The sequence below is a fragment of the Octopus bimaculoides genome, chromosome 26 (assembly GCF_001194135.2).
Source record: "Octopus bimaculoides isolate UCB-OBI-ISO-001 chromosome 26, ASM119413v2, whole genome shotgun sequence".
NCBI classification, from domain to species: domain Eukaryota; kingdom Metazoa; phylum Mollusca; class Cephalopoda; order Octopoda; family Octopodidae; genus Octopus; species Octopus bimaculoides.
This window is the reverse complement of record NC_069006.1, coordinates 26,109,145-26,120,238: the sequence shown is the minus strand read 5'-3', so window position 1 is coordinate 26,120,238 and position 11,094 is coordinate 26,109,145. Positions and strand designations below refer to the sequence as shown.

The 11,094-nt window shown below is 38.6% G+C and overlaps 1 protein-coding gene across 1 annotated transcript in view; it reads right to left on the bottom strand.

The window, feature by feature from the left end:
* The window catches only part of LOC106883520 (uncharacterized), a 342,800-nt gene that overhangs the window by 49,487 nt on the left and 282,219 nt on the right, over positions 1–11,094 (bottom strand). The gene's annotated exons all lie outside the window — the stretch shown is intronic.

Genomic DNA, 11,094 nt, shown 5'->3' with positions numbered 1-11,094 from the left:
TATATATATATATATATATATTCTTTTATTCTTTTACTTGTTTCAGTCATTTGACTGTGGCCATGCTGGAGCACTGCCTTTAGTCGAGCGAATCGACCCCAGGACTTATACTTTGTAAGCCCAGTACATATTCTTTTGGTCTCTTTTGGTAAACTGCTAAGTTACAGGGACGTAAACACACCAACATCGGTGGTGGAAGAAACACAGACACACAAACATATACACACACAAGTGTATATATACACACTGTAATGATCTCTAACAAAATAAGACGATGTAAAACTTATAATTAGTCACAGGATTAATTAATTTTATTAAATTGCTTTATTATTTACACAATTGCTGTTTTAATAGAACGAGTGTATCAAGTGTCTAAAAATAAATCTTTGCATGAGCTGATCGATATTTCATTCAATGCTTCGATTAACTGACCATCACCGGTAAACAGACATAGACAACTTTGTATAACAAGGCACAAATTCGGTTTATATGTGTTTATATACAAGACATTGCTTTGGTGGCGGTGTGTTTGTTATCCTAACCAGTCTCTGCTCCGATAGAGCAAACAGACCATTCCAACCGTGACGACCACACTATCTTTCTCCTGGAATAGCCCGACTCGAACGATGTTATCCAATTGTCTTTGTTTATAAGACGGTAAGACTTGACTCGAATAGAGGTATGGCTGCCATTTCTAGCCGGTCGACCGTCTCCCCTCCTCTAGAGGTTCTTTTAATCAGCTCGTGAGACACTGTTCCAGCATGACCGCAGCTCAAACAAGGTAAGGAACTCAGCAATACGTACACAGCTCCAGCTTGTGTATATATATATACCACTTCGATTTATAAACACAAACACACAACCTTTTGTGTTGCAGAAGTTGTAGCTAAGGTGACACTCATCCCTTTCCTAAGGACATTAACTGAATGAAGGAGTGGCAACCGCTGGGGATTGAACCAACGTCCTCGGGTAACCGACAGCCCCTATATATATATATATATATATATATATATATATATATATATATATATATATAACAACCACAAACATATTTTACGTCGAACTTCCAGGGAGCACGTGTTGTTGTTGTTGTTTAACCGCAGGTCAGCTCTGAACGAATTTATACTCGAAGACAACCCAGCCGTGACCGTTTCGTCTTATTGTTGATCTGCAAATGCGCGAGAGTAAACTATCTGGTGTGTCTTGTTTTACCTCAAGATATTAAGTATGTGGTTTTGAGGGAGATTTCATAGCTAGAGGTCCCTCGGATCGTTGGATCGATTCACGACCTAACCACTAAGTAAGTGATTGCTATATTTCAACACATTGTTTATATACACACACATACATACACATTTATGTCAAAAGATAATATATATGTATTTATTTATTCCTGATGAAGGTCAGTTTGTAGGGTTACCCTGGGTAACCCTATAAACCGGCCTTCACCAGGAACAAATATAGACGGATCTACTTCTTAGAGTATGCTTCTTCTCCGAATTTACGATTTTCTACAAAAACGATATATATATATAATTCTGCAAAATGGGTGTATTTAGTTATAAATACATTTAAGATAAGATACAGAGAGAGAGAGAGAGATTAGACAAGGTGTGTGTGCGTGTACATGTACCTTGTGAAGTCCCTAAAGAACGTCTGTCGGGCTAATTAAACAGAGCAAACTTAAGGAAGTTAGAAGTACAAACAAAGCCATCAACTGTACCTGTCTGTCTGTCTGTCTGTCTAGGGAAGAGTCCTTTGTTGTAAAACTATAACCAAACCTCTTGGTTTCAAGAATAAACTTCCACGAAATAAGATCCCTTTAGTTTCTACCGGGGCAAACTCCATCGCAAATGGAGGAATAAAGATAATCGAGGCTCCTTGCGAGATAATAATAATTGGGGGCAATGGAGGTGAGCCCTTATTTATTTTTATCGTCCCGTGTGTGCGTTTTGTGTGGAAACTTTGAAAAACTGAACTTTTAATATTCGTCCATTTAAGGAAATATCCTTTCGACAGTGGTGGTCGCGCTGGTGACTGGATGGACAAGGATAACACCTGATAGGAATTGAAACACTTCCTACAAGCTATCAGTTATTTATCTATTGTGTGTGTGTGTGTGTGTATATCATTTTATGAAAGACTAACGCAGAGACAGACAGATAGAGGAAGGAGGAGTGAAAGAGAAAGTGGAGTATGAGAGGGAGGGGTAGGATGTAAATGTTGATTAAGAAGGGGAGGGAAAGAAAGAGGGTGACACCTGCGTGTTTTGTTGGGGAAGAAAGAGGAAGGAGGTTAAGTGGGTAGGAGAGGGAGGGAGGGAGGTTGATGAAAGAAAGGAGACGACGACGGGGAAAAATGTGAAAGTGGTTGTAAAGAGAAGAAAAACAAGCATTAATAGAGAGAGAGAGAGAGAGAGCGAGGGAAGGGGGGTGGAATGAGACTGTGGAGGAAATGGGGAGTTCCAAAAGTATACAAACACAGAAAGATAGGGGGGGAGCCAAAAGAGATAGACAGAGAAAGAGAGAGAGAGAGAGAGAGAGAGAGGGTCAAAGAGAAAAGGGAGTGTTTTGGAAGAGAGAGAAAGAGAGAACAGGAAAGAGATAGGCAGAAGTATTGAGAGGGAGAGTAAGAGAGATAATAAATATGAGAAGTAAAACGCTTATAAAATGGAGAAGAGGGTAAGAAGAAAAGAAAGGTAAAAGAATATAAAAGGAGAGAGAGAGAGAGAGAGAGTGAGTGAGGCAGAAAATTGGGTGGTTAAAGAATCGAAAACGAGGATGGATAAAAAGGGGGGAAAGCGCGCGAAATAACAAACAAACAAAAAATAATACAAAAGAAAGGTAGGGATGATAATGGTTCACCTCTGAATACAGGTAGGGAAAGAAACAAATATCTTCCTGGTCACGTGTATATTCACGATAGGTGTAAATGTATACACACGCACACATATATGTATATATAATTACATTCACACACAAATGTATGTGTGTGTGTGTGTGTATATGCACACACACACACACACACACACACACATACATTATATGTGTGTGCATCTCATTTCTACGTCCGCTTTGTATACTGACACGAGTTGGACGTTTTGATAGGATCGCTATATTTTATATAAAGTGTGTGTGTGCGCACACACACCAACATCGTTTAATGTCTGTCCAACGTGTTTACAAAGGTATGATGAGTTGGATGGCTTCACAGCATCCAACAAACCAGAGACTTACGCAGAGCTCTAACCTCTGCGTTGTCGTGATGTCGACAGCTCGATGCCTTTCCTAATGCCAACCACTTTACAGAATGTAATGGCTACTTTTTTCCTTGATGTTGACTGCAAGTAAATTTCAAGACAAAGAAAATGCATGACTGAAGGGGTTTGTAGCAGTGAGGCGGGGTGGCAGGTGGCTTCATGCCAGGTGGTGAAAAGACAGTGACACACTGTTAGAGGTAGGTGAATGCAGAGAATCGATGAATAGGGGTAGAAGTGAGGTCGATAGTAAATACCAGTATCTATCTACCTGTCTGTCTATCTCTATATATTTCTTTTATTCTTTTACTTGTTTCAGTTATTCGACTGCGGCCATGCTGGAATACCGCCTTTAGTCAAGCAAATCAGAACTTATTTTTTGTAAGCCTAGTACTTATTCTATCAGTCTCTTTTGCCAAACTGCTAAGTTACAGGGACGTAAACACACCAGCATCGGTTGTCAAGTGATGTTGGGGGGATAAACACAGACACACAAACATATACACACACATACATATATATATATATACATATATACGATGTGCTTGTTTCAGTTTCCGTCTACCAAATCCACTCACAAGGCTTTGGTTGGCCCGAGGCTATAGTAGAAGACACTTGCCCAAGGTGCCACGTAGCTGGTGTTAGGAAAGGGATGCAGCTGTAGAAACGATACCAAAGCAGACAAGGGAGCCCAGTGAAGACCTCGGTCTTGCCAGCTCCTGTCAAACTGTCCAACCCATGTCAGCAAGGAAAACGGACGTTAAATGACGACGATGGTGGTGGTGGTGATGTATTTTTATATATACAAGTGTATTTATAACACCATCTGTGTATTAAATGGAAGAAGAGAAACTATAAAGAGATCTCAAAAACAGTCCAAGTCTGAAAGATCACAGAGTATAAAGGAAAAAAAAAAAAGACAAAACTGGAGAATTAGTTCATAAATTATTGATAAACTCTCCAGTTTTGTTCTCTCCACATGCACACACACATATATTTCTATAGATGGAGTTGATAGCTTCTGTTACCTAGGTGACATAATCAGTAGTGGTGGGGGAGGGTGTAGTGGCCAAAATTAGAAACAGGGTGAAAGAGTTCAAAGAGTTTTTATCTCTGCTGATAGCAAGGAGATTCTCAGTCTGAGTGAAGGACGGATTGTACAATACATGTGTATGAACTGTGATGCTGCATGGCAGTGAGATGTGGGCGCCGAATGTAGAAGATGTAGCAAAGGGAGGAGAGAAAATGAGGCAAGCATGCTGTGCTGTATGTGTAACAGTAGAGAGAGGTGAAGGGTGAGGCAAGAGATAAACTGAGGATAAAAGAGGAATCAAAGGAGAGACAACAATCTGTGTTAGCATGGGTATGAATTATGGCAGACGGGTGAAGAAGTGGGCAGGAGATTGATGTGGAAGAATGTAATGGGAGGAGAAGACCAAGGACGGAAATGGTGATCGCTGATATTGAAGGAGATGAGTTTCACAAATGAGATGACAAAGGAATGCAACAAATGGTGGGATTTTGTCTTGGAGGGAACAGCTGACATCAGCATGGAAGAAAGAGGCAGAAAAATGTGGTAGGGATGATTTTGGTGTTAGGAAAGGGCATCCAGCTGTAGAAACCATACACAAAACAGACAATGGAAACTGGTATGGCTACCAAAACAAAATTTTAACTAAAAAAAAAACAAAAAATTTTTACATTGTATTTAAGTGGTAAAGGGTCTTTGGAATTAACGTGTGTATATGCATGTATAAGTATGTGTGTGTGTATATTTGTAGATCCTTTTCATAAAGCATCTACATACATGTTAGGTCGTCTATGGATGCAAACATCAATTTAAACATACACTTACATATACATATACACTTTCATACACATACATATGTAACCACACATACACTTACATACACACAGGTGATTACAGCAGTGACGACCAGTTCAGTGGACAAAGAAGGCAACACATGTTGTCACCTGAATTCAGGTAACTGCAAAGGAACGCGCCCCATGAATGTGGTTACTTGATCTTCTAGAGATAGCAACCACATCTTGCTCAAATCACAGCCAACAATTTTCAAAAGTGACAGGCACATAGGGGAGTAGGGAGGATGGTAGATAAGCAGACAGGTAGATAAATAGGTAAGTACCTAGCTACATAGATATGTAGGTTAATAGATAAGTTGGTAGGTAGTTAATATAGACTGATGGGTAGAATTATAGGTAGATAGGCTGGTTGGTAGATAAGTAAGTGGGTGAATTTGTAGATAAATAGGTAGATAGGTAGCTACTAGCTGCAAGATAAGTACATAAGTATGTAGATTGGTAAACAGGTTTGTAGAAGGTAGGTATATAGGTATGTAGAGTTAATAGATAGCGAGGTAGGGTGTTAGATAACTGGGAGGGCAGGTTGATAGAAAGATAGGTAGGTAGCAACAGTTAGTTCTACAGAAAAGGTGCGAATCTTCGTATAGGTAACCATGGCAACGAAAGCAGCAAAGTAAATAAGAATGACAAGTCAGTTGGGATTAATGTTGTTTGCTTTGTTGTTGCACCATTTTTTTCACTTTCTACAATGTACGGATTCAGATCTAAATATCAATGGACATATCTATTGATCTAACACGCCCCCATGCACATATAAATGCATGCATGCACACACACACATACACATACATGCACACACGTTCAGTGATTTGCAATAGAGAGGCAGTGACTCATGAGATTTTCAGACAGATCAACCCCATTCCTTCAACAAGAGGTTGCTATGGTAAAAATAAATAAACGAAAAAAAAAAAAGAAAGTAGCGAAAAAACAAAACAAAATAAAACAACAAAAACGTGGTAAATGTTTTCAATTCTCCTGATTACTTTGAGAAAAGCTGATGGTAGACTAATTAATTTCCCTAATTATACTGAAGCACTGCAAGGGCTACTAACTTTTTTTATTAGTACATACCAAGCAACAACTGGCTTAACACTTTCTCAGACTTCAACTCAAAGAATTTCTTCCAATCAGTTCTTTAATTCTGCAAGGTTAAATACTTTGAGGTCCCTAATATCCCCTTGTGTGTGTGTGTGTGTGGTGATTTTCATTAAATTTTGGGTTTTCTTAAATCTCACATAATTTTAGTGACACCTGATAGCACATATGGCCCACACTATATACTATATCAGGGCCCACTCTATATTGGCCCATTTTCTCTTCAACTGATTATAATCAGAATAATTAATCGCTAAGTCAACAACTTTATTTCATTTCTTTCTTTTTTTTTTTGCTTCTTCACAGAGAAGCCCTTTCCCCCCCCCCCTCTCTGTTATAAACCCCAGTTACTTTTCCCATTATAAAACCCTTGTCCCCTTCTCTGTATTAACTCCTGTCCTTTACTCTGTTATCAACTCCGGGTTCCCTCTAATATTAATGTAGAACAAACCTAATTGACAGACTGACTTGATTTTATCTCTGATGTAAGAAAATGGAAGAAACCCAATAAAATAATTGAGTTGTGTTTTTCAGTTTTGACATTTCGATGCCAACCCCACTACAGACCCGCAGCATAAAATTGATACTTTATTCTACTAAACCAAAATGGATGAATGGCAAAGTTAACTCTGGTGGAGTTAAACTTTACAATGAAAATGTTAAGTAACAAAATCTCTCCAAATTCTTCATTAGTTTTCAAATTAATTAGCACTTTGCCTACCAAATTTCAGAATTAAATTGCTTTCCTACTCATTTTGCACCATAACAAGAATATAACATGCAGATTCACAAGTGATTCCCGTGAAATAAATAAGGGACTATATTTCACGGTTTCATGGGGGTTAAACAGTAAAAGCAATATGAGGGTTACAATCAGTACAAATATCACAGAAACAAATTAAAGAGGGCCCCAGTTGCTTTGTGAAAGGATTGACTGATACATAAGTAACCTTAGTACATAAACTGATTTAATGTATCCTGTAATAAACTCCAGGTGAAAGCATAAAAACAATAATTTGAATTGTAAAACAAGACAATACAGAGAACAAATCTCCCACCACACGTGTCTTTGTCGTTTCATTTCATTTGTGACAGACTGAAGACCTGATTGTGTAACAAGTGTTGGAGAAGGGAGGTGAGTGACAGAGAGAAGGAACGGACGAATGCAACAGAATATAATCTATACAGTAATCCCTCGACTATCGCAGATGTTACGTTCCAACCCCCCCCCCCGACCTGCAATTCACCCCTGGTATTAAAAAGGTTTCCCTACCCTGACATATGTGGTGCATTGCAGTACATGAGAAGACCTGCCCACCACAACAGAACTGGGATTCTAAAACCAAGGTCCCACATAAAAAGCATGATGGGATTCTTTCAGTTTCCATCTACTAAATCCACTTGCAAGGCTTTGGTTGGCCCAGGGCTATAGTAGAAGATACTTGCCCAAGGTGCCTTGCAGTAGGATTGAACCCAGCACCATGTGGTTGGGAAGCAAACATCTTATCACACAGCCATGGTTGCAGGGAAAAATTATTTATAAATACGCACATGCACGCATGCATACACACAACTGCAAGATCAGTTGTGTTGTTTTAGCTATGATTCTAACAAGAGAAAGAAAAAAAATTGGAATTTTGGAAAACTGTAGAAAAAGGAAGGAAATGGAGGTGATTAATTTTCCTGTGTCAAAGAGTTTGGAGGCTGAAATTAAACACCAATCAACTGATTAAACAAACAGTTGTTTACAATGATGAAACCCTCTGAAAACCTGTTTGCTTATCTTGAAACCATCACAAGAGGACATAGACAGAGAGCTGGTTGGGGGTGAGTCACACAAAACTGGCAACAATGAGGTAATATAGTGTGCAAGGTAGATAAACGAGTTGACAGGTAGACAGGTAGATGGATTACGTTGATAGACAGATAGGTTGATAGATGGATGGACAGGTACACAGGTGATTAATTATGACAACACCTGAGCGAATATATTATAATGCCTACACTAATTCAAGAAGAATGACTGAGAGAACACCACATTACACTGACTACACGTGTCTGTCTGTCTGTCTGTCTGTCTCTCTCTCTCTCTCTCTGTCCGTCCAAGTCTGTGTTTATATTTTCCAGTGTTAGGCATATTGGGATGTGTCATAGAGTGTTCATAAATTATCTGTACAACTTCTACAACATATTGCATTGTATCTAGACTAGATGTGTTGCAAATACATCTAGAAACATCCAATGGTTAAGGGGCACGACCCTTCATTGAGCCCTCACCTCCAACAGATCATAACTTTACGAGCTGTATTAACTACCAGCCGACACCAACCACCACCACCACCACCACCTCCGCCACTAACAGTCTCCTTGAGACCCAACTGCTTCATTTCAATATTGAAATAATATTTTATTATTTTTAAAAAGAGATGAAAAAAAATATGAATAAATAAAATCTAGAAGTAATAATCTATTTATTAAAATGCATTTCTTGCCTCATTCCTCTATTTTTGTCGATAGAAATGTTTGTTTTGCTAGTTACTGCCCCATCATGGGGTGAGAAGTGAATTTCTGTGATGTTTTCATTTATAAACCACCAGTGAAAGGCATATGGTCCTCATTCAAAACTGCTTGTATAAATAGAAGAAGGTTTGCTTGTTTTAATGCATTTACCTTGTTTATAGTCGTTATCAAATGGTGTTATTATTAGTTAAAAATAATACTACACCGACTGCATTTAGACATACTTCTTATTTTCATTACAACTATATTTCTTAGTCATCATCATCATCATCATCATTGTCATTTTACATCTGATTTTCTATGTTTGCATGGTTCGGCCCAAGTCTTCTCCAACACAGTACCTTGTCCTTTTTGGCAGTCCTTGTTGTGAACCCCTTCTCAAAGTTCAACTCACAGAGATCAGCCTTCACCAACTCTCTCTCTCTCCCTCTCAGTCTTTTAATTCCCATTTACAATGATTTATAAGAACATTCAGTTGACCCCAATATTCTGCTGGTATTTTACTGAGAGCAGAAAGATGAAAGACAAAGTTTACTTTGGCAGAATTTGAACTCAGAATGCACAGGGCCACAACTAAATACTGCTGAAAGGCATTTTATTTAATGTACGAGCTGAAGAAATCTGACTGCAATTTTTAGCATTTCAAGTGACCATGTAGAGGCTCATGCCTTGAATCACATCAACCCCAGTCAATTACTGGGGTCAACTCAGTTACAGTAGTCCTTCTCTGGAGTCGACTGAATCACAGTCAATTAGTTTTTATTGACCTGAAAGGATGACAGGCAAAGAAACCCCAACTTTGGTGCATTTCTACAAAGAAATGCAAGAATGGAAGAGTCAAAGTCCCCATGCCAAGTCTTATTCAATGAGCTCACTTCAGGAAAAAGAGCATGGGGTTGATCCCTTTCGAAGATACAAGGGCTAACTCAAAACCACTGGAATTGAGTTTAAATTGTTTAAAACACAAACCTGAGATTGTACCAAGTGGCGGTATTCCATTACCATCGGAACCAAAAACTTCAAAGCCACCAGAAAAGAAAAGAAAGAAATCAAACGACAGGAGAGAAAGACTCAACAAAATCAACCTCGACCTCCACCAATATTACCGTGCAGTCAATGCCATCGACTCTTCTATGCAAAAATTGACGAACAGATTCCTCAACGTCATCACCTTAAAGCAAACATTCAGCAAAGAAGAAACTAAATTCTTGGATGTGACATTTAAAATCAACAATGACGACATAGAAATATTCAAGTGAAAATATTTGACAAAACCACTGAATTCTGTCGACTATTTTTGCAACAATTTCTATTATTATGGTTTCGCTTCTGTTTTAGAATCCATACAAATGAGATTTACTCAAGTTTTTAATTGTTCCTAAATGAAGTAAGATGATTGTGTTTACCTTTAACGAGTATCTGATATCAACAGCTGCTACACTTTTAATTCACTTCTATTCCACAATATTTACTCTGGGCTTTACCACCACACATACCCTAACCCCACTATTTCGAGGTACTGTTTAACCCCAGGACATCTCTGACCAAGCAGTGACCCATCTTGCATTGTTGCATCTTTAGAGCTATGAAACCATTTTATCAAGATGGTACGGTGTGATTTGAGGGAGACACGGCTGCTATTTTTAGCAGATGGACTCTCCCTAGTTGTCTTGTCTCATTGTTCCAGCAGGATACATACCCCTGTCTTGTACTCTCCAGCCAAGTACATCCACTTTTGTTCCACAAGAGTACCCAAGGATGGCTGTGGCACCCCATGCATGAAAGGTTCTCTAAACAAACAAATTGAATAACGATTTTTCTGAAGAAAATCAAATTGTTATAAAACATAGAACCATTACAAACACCAGAAATCTTCCAGAAATAACCACCATTAACAACAACAACAACAGCTTTTAGGTGGTTACTAGAAACAGCAGCTAAATGTCCTCAAAATTACTGGGTTTCTTTTTCCACAAAAAAGGAATTGCCAGATCAGATAATGTAGTCATAGCTATGTAAGAAGATGAGCTGGTCGTGGCTGGAATGCTTTTGATCATCAGGTCTTAGAGTTTGGGTTAAGGTTGGACCTGGGGTTAAAACATCAACACAATTTAAAAATAAGGATGTGAAATGCACCAACTGATGCTGCAGCTAGAGCAGCAGTAGCAGCAGCAGCAGCAACAATAACACATCCATCTTCTGCATTTGTTGTTAAGTTGAAATAACAGGAGTGAGAGGTGGTTGCAAAGATGCAGTTACACAAAAAAAAAACCCAGGTGTGTGTGTGTGTATGCATGCATATATATATATATATATATATATATATATATATATATATA